The 17,422-nt window shown below is 45.9% G+C and overlaps 2 protein-coding genes across 2 annotated transcripts in view; one reads left to right on the top strand and one right to left on the bottom strand.

The window, feature by feature from the left end:
• The window catches only part of APBB1 (amyloid beta precursor protein binding family B member 1), a 200,930-nt gene extending 188,562 nt beyond the window's left edge, over positions 1-12,368 (bottom strand). The window contains exon 1 of the mRNA XM_033947847.1: positions 12,238-12,368. The gene's annotated coding sequence lies outside the window, so the exon portion shown is untranslated. The remainder of the gene's footprint in view (positions 1-12,237) is intronic.
• LOC117362074 overlaps positions 11,934-17,422 on the top strand; it is a 29,632-nt gene continuing 24,143 nt past the window's right edge. Inside the window, exon 1 of the mRNA XM_033947849.1 lies at positions 11,934-11,992. The gene's annotated coding sequence lies outside the window, so the exon portion shown is untranslated. The remainder of the gene's footprint in view (positions 11,993-17,422) is intronic.

Below are 17,422 nucleotides of genomic sequence, written 5' to 3'. Positions count from 1 at the left end.
CTCCTTCAGCTCCCTCTACACTATCACCCCCTTCCTTGCCAACCTTTCCCCTCGATATACTTCTCAGGAGCAGACTTGGGCCCTTACACTCTCAGGCCAGTCTGTCCTGAAAGGGGGGTGGATTCAGATATGCACCGATTCAGCTTCTGACACTGATACATTAACTAGAATGGTCATTTTTATCCCACAACACCTGGCCCTCACAGTAGTCCAACTGTGCCACGCTTTGGCACATTCGGGAGAACTCGCCATGAAACTGACACTCCGGCAACATTTTTACATTAACCATCTTGATCAGCTGGTCTACAATACAGTCCGCCAGTGTGTCATCTTTTCCAAAACTAACCCTGTTACCAGGAGGTTGCCAACTCTGGGACACCAATCCCTCAGGGCACATCCCATGCAAATTCTGTCTGTAGACTTCACCCACATGCCTATTTCCCGTTCTTTCAGTCACCTTCTAGTCTTTACAGACACTCTAACCAGGTGGGTTGAAGCCTTCCCCACTCGAACTGAACACGCCCGAGAAGTAACTAAACACCTCCTGAACGACATAATCCCGCACTTTGGCCTCCCTGTATCCATAGGCAGTAATAATGGCCCTGCCTTTGTAGCTGAAGTCGTTCAGCAAACGGCTCAGGCACTCCAAATAGACTGGAAACTGCACGCGGCGTACCTCTCCCAGAGTTCAGGTCAAGTTGAAAGAATAAACAGGACTCTGAAAATCTTGCTCACAAAGCGGATTGAAGAAACCAACTTGCCTTGGCCAGTCCTATTACCCTCTGTCCTACTGCAGATCAGATGCACTCCAACTAAACCCACCGGATTGAGTCCCTTTGAACTTGTGTTTGGCTGACCGCCTCCAATTGTGAACCCCGACCCTGGATCCATTACTATCCTGGATTCAGACATCCTCCAGAGCCAGGTTCAATCCCTAGCTAGAACCCTCCAAGAACTGCATAAATGGGTTCTAGAGCAAGCTCCCTTACCAATAGCCATTCAGGTTCATGGATATGTCCCTGGGGACACAGTATGGCTAAAAACCTGGAAGTCAGACCCTCTAGTACCTAAATGGAAAGGGCCTTTCACTGTTCTAATTTCTTCTCCCACAGCTGTTAAGGTGTCCGGACATGAAACATGGTTCCACTACAGCAGGATTAAACCCGCTGCTACTTGGCAGACCATCCCGGGCAAAACAGATCTGCAGCTGAAGATCACCAGGATCCCAAGACTGTTTTGAACTTTTACTATTATGCTGCTAGGCAGGTGCTGAACTAAGCAAGAGTTTTAAGTTAGATTGACTGTTTGTGGTTAACCACTGCCCCAATTGAACCTTCTTCTATGTACATTGAGAGTCACTCTGTGACAAAAGGGTTTTCTGTGTATACATTGCCGAATGCTCCTATGTGTCATATCTGACTGCTGTTTTCTTCTTACTGTCTTATGCTTCTTCCTTTTGTATTTGTTTCCTGTTGTGCCAGAAGCTCAGGCACAACCCCGTGAGTCCTGTAAACCATGTCTTTTTGAGGTCCGTAATGGAAATCAGGTAGAAATGGCCCTCCTGTACTGTAAACCGCATAGAACTTCACGGTATTGCGGTATATAAGCTGTTATTATTATTATTATTATTAACCCAATTCCGTTGTCACATTGCCCCTTTACCTGATGTCTGTTCCAATGAGGGAGTCAATTATCGCAAATGCCAGACCACTGATGGAGTTATATGTTACCAACCCACTAGTATTGAAGATGAAAAATGGGTAAAGTCCGCATTAATGGGGCTGATGGTCTGCTTGTTAACCAAACTCCCATAGTAGATCCCAGGAAGCCAGTAACTGTGTATTTTAATGCATGTGGGTTTGCTGATAGGGCTGCAGATCTGGAGGACTCTAAGTATTTTGTTTCTTGTGGGTCCCTCAGTTGGCAGAGATACTACTCCACATGTGATAAATACATATGCCCTTTCATAATCCTTCCACCGTACGGGCAGAGAAAGTATGGTGCCTTTGCCTGTAAATATTGGCACCTGGTTAAGTGGGCTACTTAACCCCTAACCCACAAAAAGGGCCAGCCACCCCCAGCTTCCGCTACTCTACACTTGGGCCCTATGCCAGCCCTACCTGCCCGGTAGGGGCCTGCAACCCAGTTTCCTTCACTATCATGAAACCCCAAAAGTGGAATCAGCGATTAGAGTATGTGAAAGGGAGTATTGGGTTTAGAATTTCAGGCAAAGGGTCTGACGCAGGTAGTGACCCAACCCCGAGCACCAGTACATCACTCCATTGTATTTCCTCAGTTTTATGAAAACATGAAAGTAGACATTGAAATTCCAGCAGTTACTCAAAACCTGTTTATATATGCTGAGGCTACTGGACAAACCCTTAATATTAGCAATTGTTTTGTTTGTGGTGGAACTAATATGGGTGAGCAATGGTCATGGGAGGCAAAGCAGTTGGACATGTTAAGCCTATCTACACAGAACCTTACTTTTGCTTCCACTCCTCGGCCTCCTCGATGGACTTTGCGGACTTCCATTGTTGCCTCTCACAGCCTGCAGCTGATTGATGGTCCCTTCAATGTTCAAGTCGGACACTTCAAATGTACCTCGCTCTGGTCCTTCAATGCCACTACAGCTACCTGGACTCCCTGGCCTACCAACCTCACCTCCACTTTGCCAGGTAGCCCCCTACAAAATCTGCTCAATGGTATCTCCTATAATCACTGGCCGGCCCCTGATGATCGATACTGGCTCTGCGGCTTATTTGCATACTCCTGGTTGCCAGCAAACTGGACTGGTACATGTGTACTCGGCATGATCCGCCCCAGCTTCTTCCTGTTACCGATGGCGAAAGCCTGGGTGCCCCTATCTTCAATGCCAGGGGTCGCCAGAAGCGGTCTGACTCCCTCCAGATTGGAAAATGGGGTGACGACCGGCCTCCTGAACGAATTATTGCTGTTTACAGACTTTCCACATGGGCCGAGGACCCCAATCTACATGCTGAACCGCATTATTCGTCTACAAGCTGTACTCGAACTGATAACTAATGAGACCACCCGAGCTTTGAGTACCATTGGCAGAGCGAATGCTAAAATGTGCACTGCTATTTATCAGAATCGTCTAGCTTTGGACTATTTACTAGCTGCTGAAGGGGGTGTCTGTGGTAAATTCGACCTCTCCAACTGTTGCCTTGAACTTGATGATGATGGGAAAGTGATTGAGGAAGTTGTAGACCGAATCACCAAGCTGGCTCATGTTCCTGTTCAAATATGGCATGGCCTCAACGCGGACTGGTTCTCTGGCTCCCTGGGCTCCTGGTTACCGTCCGGTACGACCCTGAAAACAATTCTGCTGATAACTGCTTTGTCCTCCCTGGTTCTATGTTGTCTACCTTGTTTGGTCCCACTGGCCATGAAGTTTCTTCATCACACTGTGGACTCTGCTGTCAACCGTTCCACTGCTGCATTGGCTCTTGCCCTCTCCCAGTATAGTCCCGTACCCACTGGGGACCCCGACTTTCCTGACCCTTAACTTTATTTTGTCAGGCTTGGCTCCTTAGGTACGCCAGCCAGAAAGAGGGGAATGTAGGGTCATGAAATGGTTAACTGTTGTTTGAAATGCTGCTCTGGCCTACATAACTGGAAACATTGTACAATCTGCTGATATCATCTGCTTGAAATGTATGTCCCTGCTTGAAATGAATGTCCCTGCACATTATAAGCTAAATAGATAAGAGTTTGAGCCATGATGTACCCTGCCCTCCTAAACATGTAACAGTTAGAACTGCAAGGCTTAGATAAGCAGGTAAATGAACTAGCTTCCTATAGGACTATAAGTTGTACCCCTGAACCTATCACAAGTGCTGGCTTAGGACCAATAATAATTGTAGAAAAGTTATAGAAGTAACAAATGAGAAGTTGTAGATTTTGCATATATTAGTCTGCATATGTTTAGTGAAAAGGGCATAAATGTCCGTGCATTTCCTGTTTCTGGCACTCTTGTAAGCAGGCTGCTCACTGCACAAGAGTCCGGCATGCTGTAAATAAAACTCTTGTACTTTCTTCATGCCTCTGACTTTGTGTATCATCCCTAGTGCATTACAGAGGTTACCCATACTATACCTGTGACGCTGTCTTTCCAGATCAGATATAGCACTTTATGCAAAGACTTTGCCTATGCTTAAAACATGTCCAGGCATGCCTGTCTGAAAGAAACCTGGGAATCTGTTAAAATTACTGAGTTGGCAATCCAGCTGATGCAAGATTAAAAGTTGAAGTTATTTTCCTCAGAAATCTGCTCCAACTTAAAAAGTGTTAAGATAATCCAATTATAAATAATACAAAAAAATGAAGTGAAAATGAAAATACAAAACTAAACATGGAATATGGAAAGGTTTTAATACCTGTCTGAGTGATTCATTGCTACTTCTTTTAAAGTTATTAACAAGACCTAAAGAGAGAAAAAGGACTCATTCGGCCTTCAATTAGTCAGGTGAAGACAATGCCACAATTTCCACCCTTTTAACCTCTAAACTTGTGAGCGTCAAACACTTTCTCAAAACCCAGATACACCAAGTCCCTCATAAGAGACTCCTGAAGAAATTAAAATGATGCCACAGAGGGAGGCAATGTCCTATTGTGGATTGGAATCTGGTAAAAAGATCAAAACGGAGTAGGACTAAATGGTTAACTCTCTCAAATGAAGAAAAGTGACTGAAGGGGCTTCCCTAGGGATCTATGCTAGGATCAGTGCTTTGTAACTTTTATAAATGATCTGGAAATGAAAATGACACAAAGTATTCAGAGTTGTTAAATCACAAGGGGGCCCATGCAGAAAGCTCCCAGGGACTGAAGCTTGTGGTTAACGAGCCGGCATTGTTAACAAGTGAAGTGAGGGAAGCTGTTAGAGCTAAAAGAAAATCCTTCAGAAAGTGGAGGATAGCTCTGACTGAAAGTAATAGGAAACAGCACAATGAATGGCAAGCCAAAAATTCAAGGAGAGACCTTGGGCTAGATTCACAAAGGAAACCGATCGTGTACCGATCGGTTTGCGACCAGATTTCCCTCGAGCCTCATTGACTAACCTCTCCTGCGATCCGTGCATGCAAATGAGGAGAAACGCATGCAAAGTAGGCAGGGACGCGATTCACAACACAAAATTCTCGATCTGACTGGGCTGGCCGATCAACTGAAGAAGTGACTTCTGGGGACCAGTTGAAAACCTCTTTCCGACTCTGAAAGTCCTGCTTGCCGCCCTCTTCTGCCTGCTTGCCACATCGTCACCCCTGATCTCCTGCCCTGACTTCCCCGAAAATCTCCTGCCTGCTTGCCATCCTGGTTCTCCTGCCCTAACTTCCCCGAAAATCTCCTGCCCTTCCCCGCCATGTGAGCCCGTGGTTTTAACCCACAGGTTTAAAGCGGGTTAAAACCACAGGCTCGCAGGGCTAATAATAATAATAATAACTTTATTCTTGTATACCGCCATACCCAGTGAGTTCTAGGCGGTTCACATTAATTAGACATGGTTACATGTGGTACAGTATTAACTGAACAGATTTACATTAATTAAACATAGTTACGTGTGTTGTTACATGTGATACACATTATTTAAACATAGTTACATGCAATTAAGTATTAATTAAACAGTTTTACATAGAGTTAAGTGTTCAATTAAATGGGGATGTGGGCGACGAAGTAGATAAAATTGGGGAGAGGATAGAATGGATCGGGGGGTGGGGGGGCGAGATAAAAAAGGGGGGGTGGGGCGGGGTTCTTTGAGGAGGGGGCAATTAAGTGTCGTGACGTTGGAAGAGGTGAGTTTTGAGTAGTTTTCTAAAGCTGAGGTAGGTTGGAGCCTCGAGGATTGATTGGGCTATCCATGGGTTTAGTTTGGCGGCCTGAAAGGCGAGGGTTTTGCCGAAGAATTTATTGGAGTGGCAGAGTTTTAGAGAGGGGAAAGCAAATAGCTGGATTCTGCGGGAGTTCCTGTTTCTGTGATTCAGAATGAAGTGTGGGTTGATGTAGTTTGGGGTTAGGCCGAATACTGTTTTGTAACAGAAACAGGCGAATTTAAATAGGACTCTGGATTCCAATGGTAGCCAATGAAGTTTGTGGTAAAAAGGGGTAACATGTCCCCATTTTTTCAGGCCGAATATGAGGCGGACAGCGGTGTTCTGGATCATTCTGAATCTTCTGATAGTTTTCTTCGTGGAGCTCAGGTAAATGATATTACAGTAGTCCAGTATGTTGAGAATGGAGGATTGCACTAGGAGGCGGAATGACGTGTCATCAAAATATTTTTTTATGGTGCGTAGTTTCCAGAGCGCCGAGATGCTTTTCCTAACTGTAATGTCGGTGTGCTTCTCCAGGGTTAGGTGTTTGTCTAGTGTGACTCCTAGTATTTTTAGGGTTTGTTCGAGGGGAAAGGTCGATCATTTTACATGAATTGTGGTGTCTATGATTTTGTCTTTGGGGCTAGCCAGGAAAAATTTTGTTTTGTCGGGGTTTAGTTTTAGTCTGTAGGATTGCATCCAAAGTTCTATCTGATTGAGTGTATTTGAAAGGGAGGTGAGGAATACTGGAGTGAAACTGGATAGCGGGATTGTGATGTCATCAGCGTATATGAAGAATTTGAGCTTGAGGCTATGCAGAAGATTACCTAGGGAGGCGAGGTAGACATTAAACAGAGTAGGGGACAGGGGGGAGCACTGCGGAACCCCACAGGAGTTGTCCCAGCTGTATGAAAAGGAGTCATTCTTAAATACTCGGTATGATCTGTTTCTTAGGAATCCCTGGAACCAGTTAAGGACCTGGCCGGCGATGCCGATGAATGCAAGGCAGTCTAAGAGAATGTTGTGGTCGACTAAGTCAAAAGCACTGCTCAGGTCGAGTTGCACGATCAATACGCTGGAGCCCTGGCTAAAGAGTGTGTGTAAGTTGTCTAGTAGAGAGGCTATGATGGTTTCGGTACTGTGGTCGGAGCGGAAACCTGATTGATTGTCATTTAGGATGTTGAATTTTTCCAGATATGAGATGGTCTGCGCATGCGTGGGGATCGCAGAAAAGCGATCTGTGCTGGCAGATGGGGGCGTTCCTCCAATCGCCTCCATCTGCATATTTTAGCTTCCAAAATTCGACAGACCTGCCCGGATCAGGCAGGTTGATGAATCTAGGCCCTTGAAAAGAAGATAGCATTACAAACACATAGGTCCAGATTCTCTATAGGGTGCCGATAATCATTGGCCACCAATCATGCAATGGCGCCCTATAGAGAATTGTACCTCCATGAAAGATAGGCACCGGAAATGTAGGCCAGGGTTGTCCAGGTCTGCATTTCCAGCACCTTTCTCGTGAACTGCGTCTCACAGGCGCTTTAGGCCACTTAACCCCACTTCTGGCACTAGACAACCTAAAGCGCCTACATAGGCACGATTCCTGCACAAATTATTTATGTGCTGGTAGGCACTTTTAACGTTGCAGTTTTCTACCATTTTAAATAGCAGTTGTTAATTTTATTTATTTAAAATATTTGTAGCCCGCATATCCAACAATACTTTACTTACATAATAAAATAGGAATAAAAACAGACAACAAATACAGACTTGCAACCTCACACATGAAAAATACAAAGAAAATCAGATTCTACAACAATAAAAATCAAACCTCTCCTCGAACAGTTTATCTTACCGGTGCCATTTCTAGAATTTCCCCCATTCTAAAATCTTCTTTAGGTATATTTAAAAAAGCCAGGAAGAGAATCGTTTGGACCGCTAGATGACCGAGGGGAAAAAGGGGAACTCAGGGAAGACACGGCCTTAGCGAAGAGATTAAATTAATTCTTTGCTTCAGTCTTCACCGAAGAAGATGTAGGGAAAATACCAGTGCCAAAAATGGTATTCAATGCTTCCGAATGAGACAAACTGAAACAAATCTCTAACACTGGAAGATGTAATGGGGCAGTTTGACAAACTGAAAAGTAGCAAAAAGCCTGGACCTGATGGTATACAGCCCCGAGTACTGATAGAATTGAAAAATGAACTTCCAGAGCTATTGTTAGTAAGTTGCAATTTAGAACACCCTATTATGGATTAAGAACTGGTTGAAAGAAAACGGAGAATAGGTTTAAATGATCAATTTTCTCAATGGGGAAGGGTAAATAGTGGGGTTTCCCAGGGGTCTGTGCTGGGACCACTGCTTTTAACATATTTATCAATGACCTAGAGATGGGAATAACTAGTGAGATAATTAAATATGCTGATGACACAAAGTTGTTCAATCGCAAATGGATTGTGAAAAATTGCAAGAGGACCTTGTCAGACGGCAAGACTGGGCGTCAAAATAGCAGATGACTTTTGATGTGAGCAAGTGCAAAGTGACGCATATGGGAAAGAGGAACCTGAACTATGTAATGCAGGGTTCAATGTTAGGAGTCACTGCCCAGGAAAAGGATCTAGGTGTCATTGTTGAGGATACGTTGAAACCCTCAGCTCAATATACAGCGGTAGCTAAGAAGGCAAATAGAATGTTAGGAATTATTAGGAAAGGAATGGAAAACAAAGATGAAAATGTTATAATGCCCACGTATTGCTCTATGGTATGGCTGCACCTCAAATATTGTGTGCAGTTCTCCTTGTTGTATCTCAAAAAAAGATATAGAGGAATTAGAAAAGGTACAGACTTTACTTATGAAAATGATAAAAGGCATGGGATGATTTCCCTATGAGGAAAGGCTAAAGAGGCTAGGTCTCTTAAGCTTGGAGAAGAGATGGCTCAGGAGAGATATGATAGAGGTTTAAAAAATAATGAGTGGAGTAAAAAGGTAGATGTAAATCACTTGCTCATTCTTCAAAAATACTAGGACTAGGGGACATGTGATGAAGCTACTAAGTAGTAGATTTAAAACAAACTGGAGAAAATATTTCTTCACACAGTGTGTAAATAAACTCTGGAATTTGTTGCTGGAGAATGTGGTGAAGTTAGCTACCTTAGCAGGGTTTAAAAAAAGACTTGGATATTTCCTAAAAGAGAAGTCCATAGGTCATTACTGAGATGGCTTGGGGAAATCCACTGCTTATTCCTACGATAAGCAGCATAAAATCTGTTTTACTACTTGGGATCTAGGTTGGCCACTGTTGGAAACAGGATCCTGGGCTTGATGGACCTTTGGTTTATCCCAGTATGGTAATTCTTATTCTACTGAAGCTGTAATAGGAGGGGACCTGACATAAGTATAGGGGTAGTCTATTCCAGAATCTGGGACCCAGGAATTCTAAGGTGGATTTGAATAGATTATTTCATTAAACTTGATAAGGGCAGAGGAAGGACAGCTTAAGCTCTTTTATTGATTCTGTCCTAAACTCCAGTATAGTCAAAAATGAGTTAGTCCAATAAAAGCTGAGGGAGATCTTGCCTCACAAGTTTGCTTGACTTCTTTGAACATGTGGATAGTTTATCTAGATTTTCAGAAAGCTTTTGATAAAGTTCCTCATGATAGGCTCCTGAGAAAATTAAAGAGTCAAGGGATAGGTGGCAAAGTTCAGTTGTGGATTAGGAATTGGTTATCGGATAGAAATCAGGGGTTAAATGGCCATTTTTCTCAATGGAGGAGAGTAAACAGTAGAGTACCGCAGGGGTCTGTACTGGGACCGGTGCTATTTAACTTATGTATAAATGATCTGGTAATTGGACTGACGAGTGAGGTGATTAAATATGCAGATGACACTAAACTGTTCAAAGTTGTTAAAACGCATGTGGATTGTAAAAAAATTGCAGGTGAACCTTAGGAAATTGTAAGACTGGGCGTCCAAATGGCAGATGAAATTTAATGTGGACAAATGCAAAGTGATGCATATTGGGAAGAATAACCCAAATCACAGTTACTGGATGCTAAGGTCCACTTTGGGGAAAAGATCTGGGTTTCATCTTACACAATACAATGAAAATTTCCACCTAATGTGCAGTGGTGGCCAAAAAAGCAAACAGGATGCTGGGAATTATTAAAAAAGGGGAGGTTAACAAGACTAATGCCCCTGTATCGCTCCATTGTGCAACCTCATCTGGACTATTGCGTTCAATCTTCAAGAAAGATATAGCGGCATTAGAAAAGGTTCAAAAGAAAAGCAACCGAGATGGTAAAGGGGATGGAACTCCTCTGGTATGAGGAAGGACTAAAAAGGTTAGGGCAGGGGTGTCCATTGTCGGTCCTCGAGGGCCGCAATCCAGTCGGGTTTTCAGGCTTTCCCCAATGAATCTGCATGAGATCTATGTGCATGTACTGCTTTCAATGCATATTCACTGGGAAATCCTGAAAACCCGACTGGATTGCGGCCCTCCAGGAGGGACTTTGACACCTTTGCTCTATGGGAACCCTCCAAGGGGCAGGGGTCTCAAAGTCCCTCCTTGAGTCGGGTTTTCAGGATTTTCCCAATGAATATGCATTGAAAGCAGTGCATGCACATAGATCTCATGCAGATTGATTGGGGAAATCCTGAAAACTCGGAGGGACTTTGAGACCCCTGCCCCTTGGAGGGTTCCCATAGAGCAAGGGTGTCAAAGTCCCTCCTTGAGTGGGGTTTTCAGGATTTCCCCAATGAATCTGCATGAGATCTATGTGCATGTACTGCTTTCAATGCATATTCACTGGGGAAATCCTGAAAACCCGACTGGATTGCGGCCCTCCAGGAGGGACTTTGACACCCTTGCTCTATGGGAACCCTCCAAGGGGCAGGGGTCTCAAAGTCCCTCCTTGAGTCGGGTTTTCAGGATTTTCCCAATGAATATGCATTGAAAGCAGTGCATGCACATAGATCTCATGCAGATTGATTGGGGAAATCCTGAAAACTCGGAGGGACTTTGAGACCCCTGCCCCTTGGAGGGTTCCCATAGAGCAAGGGTGTCAAAGTCCCTCCTTGAGTCGGGTTTGCAGGATTTCCTCAATGAATCTGCATGAGATCTATGTGCTTGCATTGCTTTCAATGCATATTCATTGGGGAAATCCTGAAAACCCGACTGGATTGCGGCCCTCCAGGAGGGACTTTGACACCCTTGCTCTATGGGAACCCTCCAAGGGGCAGGGGTCTCAAAGTCCCTCCTTGAGTTGGGTTTTCAGGATTTCCCCAATGAATCTGCATGAGATCTATGTGCATGCACTGCTTTCAATGCATATTCACTGGGGAAATCCTGAAAACCCGACTGGATTGCGGCCCTCCAGGAGGGACTTTGACACCCTTGCTCTATGGGAACCCTCCAAGGGGCAGGGGTCTCAAAGTCCCTCCTTGAGTGGGGTTTTCAGGATTTCCCCAATGAATCTGCATGAGATCTATGTGCATGTACTGCTTTCAATGCATATTCACTGGGGAAATCCTGAAAACCCGACTGGATTGCGGCCCTCCAGGAGGGACTTTGACACCCTTGCTCTATGGGAACCCTCCAAGGGGCAGGGGTCTCAAAGTCCCTCCTTGAGTGGGGTTTTCAGGATTTCCCCAATGAATCTGCATGAGATCTATGTGCATGTACTGCTTTCAATGCATATTCACTGGGGAAATCCTGAAAACCCGACTGGATTGCGGCCCTCCAGGAGGGACTTTGACACCCTTGCTCTATGGGAACCCTCCAAGGGGCAGGGGTCTCAAAGTCCCTCCTTGAGTGGGGTTTTCAGGATTTCCCCAATGAATCTGCATGAGATCTATGTGCTTGCACTGCTTTCAATGCAGATTCACTGGGGAAATCCTGAAAACCCGACTGGATTGCGGCCCTCCAGGAGGGACTTTGACACCCCTGGGTTAGGGCTCTTCAGCATGGAAAAGAGACGGCTGAGGGGAGATGATTGAAGTCTACAATCGATTTTTCACTCCGTCATAAATGACAAAGACTAGGGGACAGGGACATCCTTTTAAAACCAATAGGAGGAATAGTTAAGCTCTGGAAGGCGTTGCCAGAGGATGTGGTAAGAGCGGTTTGGACAAGTTCCTGGAGGAAAAGTCCATGGGGAAGCCAGGTACTAGATGACCCTTCCTTCATGCTCTAGACATCTTCCACCTAAAGCCCACTTTCTCTCGCTGCCGCCCCCAGGAGCGGGGGGGGGGGTGACTTTCCTAGGCGGATCGTTTGGCTGCCAGGAAACCCGTTCGCCAAACGACGTCAGCCAGCGCTTTCCCTCCCGGGGGGGGGTGGAAAGAGCCCTCGCCCCCTCCCTTTGGGCTCCCCGCCTTGGACTAGGGAGAGGCCGTCGGTTCTGCTTACGTGCCAGGACCGCCTCTCGGATCCGCTTCCGCTCCTGCCCTCACAGCCCAGGAAAACAAGCGGCGGAGCGGGAAGCGCCGCCGCCGCTCAACATCCGCTGACGCACTTCCGCCCCGCAGCGCCAAGACCAGGAGGCGCGCGCGCGCGCGGAGAAACGTTGAGATCGTACATTCGGAAAGACCGCGCGTGCGCTCGCTCGCTCGCTCGCCTGGAGCCCGTCTAGGCCTCGCCATTTGCTTCTCTACCTCCCGGAGAACCTTCTTCCTCCCATCAGCTGCTGCTCCTCCACTGCCAACCGTTCATCCCAGCAAGAAATGACCCGTCAAGCCCCTGCCCTAAAGAACCTAAGACTAGCCGCCCAGTAGCCCGTTTTCAGGGTGGCCAGTCCAGGTCCCTAGTACCTGACCAAAACCCAAGGAGTAGCAACATTCCATGCAGAAACCCAAACAGTAACTACATTCCATGCAGAATCCCAAAGAATAGCAACATTCCATACAGAATCTCAAAGAATAGCAACATTCCATACAGAATCCCAAAGAATAGCAACATTCCATGCAGAATCCCAAAGAATAGCAACATTCCATACAGAATCTCAAAGAATAGCAACATTCCATACAGAATCCCAAAGAATAGCAATATCCTGGAATCCCAAACAGTAGCAACATTCCATATAGAATCCCAAAGAATAGCAAAATTCCATACAGAATCCCAAAGAATAGCAAGATTCCGGAATCCCAAAGAGTAGCAACATTCCATTCAGAATCCCAAAGAATACCAACATTCCATACAGAATCCCAAAGAATAGCAAGATCCCGGAATCCCAAAGAGTAGCAACATTCCATACAGAATCCCAAAGAGTAGCAACATTCCATACAGAATCCCAAAGAATAGCAACATTCCATGCAGAATCCCAAACAGTAGCAACATTCCATACAGAATCTCAAAGAATAGCAACATTCCATGCAGAATCCCAAAGAATAGCAACATTCCATACAGAATCCCAAAGAATAGCAAGATCCTGGAATCCCAAACAGTATCTACATTCCATACAGAATCCCAAACAGTAGCAACATTCCATACAGAATCTCAAAGAATAGCAACATTCCATACAAAATCCCAAAGAATAGCAACATTCCATACAGAATCCCAAAGAATAGCAAAATTCCCTACAGAATCCCAAAGAATAGCAAGATCCCGGAATCCCATACAGAATGGCTATGGAATGGCCTTGTTGGCCTAATTCGAAAATGTGGAGGGGGAATTCTTTTAGGAAAATGTTGAAGAATCAGCTATTTGTTAATGCATTTTTCTGAGCAATTGATTTAAACTATATTGAATTCATGCTGCACTGAATATTTCTATTTTATCTTATAGACTTTTAACATTTTATGTATGTAACCCCTTGTGAACAGTTTTGGATAAAAACAGTATAGAAATTTTTAAAAATAAATAAATAGCAAGATTCCATGCTACTGATCCAGGACAAACAAGGCTTAATAACCGACTATAATAATAATAACTTTATTTTTATATACCACCATACCACAAACAGTTCTAAGTGGTTTACACGGGAAGAGACTGTATACAGAGAACTTTTCCTCCAGGAAATTGTCCAATCTTTCTTAAAACCAGCTGCACTATCCGCTCTAACCACAACCTCTGGCAACGCGTTCCAGAGCTTAACTATTCTCTGAGTGAAAAAAAAATTTCCTCCTTTTGGTTTTAAAAGTATACTGTAACTTCATCGAGTGTCCCCTAGTCTTTGTAATTTTTGACAGAGTGAAAAATTGATCCACTTGTACCTGTTCTACTCCACTCAAGGTTTTGTAGACTTCAATCCTATCTCCCCTCAGCCATCTCTTTTCCAAGCTGAAGAGCCCTAACCTCTTTAGTCTTTCCTCATACGAGAGGAGTTCCATCCCCTTTATCATCTTGGTCCCTCTTTTTTGAACCTTTTCTAATCTAGTGCCGCTATATCTTTCTTGAGATAAGGAGACCAGAAGTGAATGCAATACTCCAGGTGAGGTTGCACCATAGAACAATACAGAGGCATTATAACCTTCTTAGTCTTGTTAATCATCCCTTTTAAAATAATTCCTAGCATCTTGTTTGCTTTTTTGGCCACCGAGGCACAATGGGTGGAAGGTTTCATCATATTCTCTACAATGACACCCAGATCATTTTCTTGAGCACTAATCCCCAAAGTGGACCCTAGCATCTGCTAACTGATTTGGGTTATTCTTCCCAGTGTACATCACTTTGCATTAGAGAGCTGCACGGGAACGGGGACGACGGGAATCCCGCGGGACCCGCGGGCATCCCGCGGGTTCCCCCTTTGGGTCACGGGGATCCCTAGGGTTGCGGGGATCCCATGGGGACGCCCCCTAGGGTCGCGGGGATCCCGTGGGGACGCCTCCGAGGGTCGCGGGGTTCCTGCGGGGCTGGATGTACTCAGTCGCGCGGCTCTTCTCCCTACCTTCTCTGCTTGCAGCACAGAGCCGAACGGAAGTCTTCCCGACGTCAGCGCTGACGTCGGAGGGGAGGGAGGGCTTAAACAAAGCTGGATGTACTCAGTCGCGCGGCTCTTCTCCCTACCTTCTCTGCTTGCAGCACAGAGCCGAACGGAAGTCTTCCCGACGTCAGCGCTGACGTCGGGAAGACTTCCGTTTGGCTCTGTGCTGCAGGAAGTGCAGGTAAGGAGGAGAGTAGCCTCGCGGTTCGAGTGGCTACCAAGGGAGGGGGCGGTCCGCCCCGCCACACCCCGCCCCGGTTTCAGCACAGCCGGCCAGGTCCCCTTACTTTTGTGGCACTTCCCCGACCGACCGACCGACAACAGCCCCGGTCCGACAATCCTCCCTGCCCTGTAGCCGCGAATCTAAATTATCTTCTTACAGCAGCTGTAATAAGGTAATTTAGATTCGCAGTTAAGGGCAGGGAGGTTTGTCGGACCGGGGCTGTTGTCAGTCGGTTGGGGAAATGCCACAAAAGTAAGGGGACCTGGCCGGCTGTACTGCACCCGGGGCGGTAGAGAAGGAGTGGGGAGAAGGACGCTGAAAGGCCATGGGGAAGACGGGAGGAGGGGGGGAAGGACTCTGAAAGCACTTGAAGACAGAGGAGGGAGAAGGACGCTGAAAGCACATGGGGAATACAAAGGGGTGGAGAAGGACGCTGAAAGGCCATGGGAAGGGCGGGGGGGGGGTGAAGGAATCTGAAAGCACTTGTGGAAGACAGAGGGGGGAGAAGGATGCTGAAAGCACATGGGGAAGACAAAGGGGTGGAGAAGGACGCTGAAAGGACATGGGGAAGACAAAGGGGTGGAGAAGGACGCTGAAAGGCCATGGGAAGGGCGGGGGGGGGAAGGACTCTGAAAGCACTTGTGGAAGACAGAGGGGGGAGAAGGATGCTGAAAGCACATGGGGAAGACAAAGGGGTGGAGAAGGACGCTGAAAGGACATGGGGAAGACGGGGGGTGGGTGGAGAAGGACGCTGAAAGGCCATGGGGAAGACAGAGAGGGAGAAGGACGCTGAAAGGACATGGGGAAGCAGAGGGGGGAGAAGGACACTGAAAGCACATGTGGAAGACAGAGGGGGGAGAAGGACGCTGACAGGACATGGGGAAGATGGGGGGGAGCAGGACGCTGAAAGGAAATGGGGAAGAGAGAGTAGGGAGAAGACACTGGCAGGGAAGAAGACAGATGCCAGACTATGGGGGAGCGGAGAGAAGAAGATGGGTGCCAGACCAATTTGGAAGGGGGAAGAAAGGGAGAGGCACAGTAACAGAGCAAATGGAAGATGCAGAAGGAAGAGAGACAGTGGATGGAAGGAATTGAATGAGAACATGAGGAAAGCAGAAACCAGGCAACAAAGGTAGGAAAAGAATTATATTTCTTTTTTTTTATTTTGCTTCAGGATAAAGTAGTATATTAGTTGTGTTGATAAAAATTTATAAACATTAGAGGCTCTGGTAGAAACCCATTTGCAAAGTATGTATTCTTCCCAATTAATATTTTCAAATTAATAAAGTCTTTTTGCTTATTTGTAAATGGGTTTCTACCAGAGCCTTTAATTCAGTAGCATAATTAAATGAAATAACTATTTCTGAAGTTTATATGGACGGGCGGGGACGGAGGGGATTCCTCGTGGGGACGGGTGGGGACGGAGGGGATTCCTCGCGGGGACGGGTGGGGACGGAGGGATTCCTCACGGGGACGGGTGGGGATGGAGGGATTCCTCACGGGGACGGGTGGGGACGGGTGGGACTTTGGCGGGGACGGGTGGGGACGGGTGGGATTTCTGTCCCCGCGCAACTCTCTACTTTGCATTTGTCCACATTAAATTTCATCCTCCACTTGGATGCCCAGTCTTCCAGTTTACTAAGGTCTGCCTGCAGTTTTTCATAGTCCGCATGCGTTTAAACAACTCTGAATACATTAGTGTCATCTGCAAATTTAATCACCTCACACGTAATTACAATTTCCAGTTCATTTATAAATAAGTTAAATTGCAGCAGTTCCAGTACAGATCCCTGCGACACACCATTATTTACTTTTTTCCATTGAGAAAAATGACCATTTAACCCTACCCTTTTTTTTTCTGTCCGATAATCAATTCTTAATCCACAATTGAACATTGCCTCCTATCCCATGACTCTTTAATTTTCTCATGAGCCTCTCATGAGGAACTTTGTCAAAAGTTTTCTGGTAATCTAGATCAGTGTTTTTCAACCTTTTTTGGGCAAAGGCACACTTGTTTCATTAAAAAAATCACGAGGCACACCACCATTAGAAAATGTTAAAAAATTTAACTCTGTGCCTATATTGACTATATATAAAGTAATTCTCTTGAATAGGAATCGAATAAACACAAAGAAAGTATTTTATAATGCTGCCACCGCCAACAACACCGTTGGCGGCGGTGGCACTCAAGTGGCTAAAGAGCCGCAGTTTGCCGGCCTAGGGACAACACTGGAGGGTGGCCAGCTGTGCACCCCCTTGGGACGTAAACCCGGGGTGGGGCAGACCGCCCCCCCCCCACCCTGGTATGCCACTATCTGTACCTCACTCCCTCCCTATGACCAAAAATTCTCCTTTCTTCTATTCCCCGTGTACACAACCATCTCTTTCCCTCCCTTCCTCTCTCCAAAGTCCATGCCTTCTGTGTCCAAACACTCATTCCCTCCCCCACC

This window comes from Geotrypetes seraphini, chromosome 6 (assembly GCF_902459505.1).
Source record: "Geotrypetes seraphini chromosome 6, aGeoSer1.1, whole genome shotgun sequence".
NCBI lineage: Eukaryota > Metazoa > Chordata > Amphibia > Gymnophiona > Dermophiidae > Geotrypetes > Geotrypetes seraphini.
The sequence above is the reverse complement of the archived record's forward strand: the minus strand, read 5'-3'. Positions and strand labels throughout refer to the sequence as shown.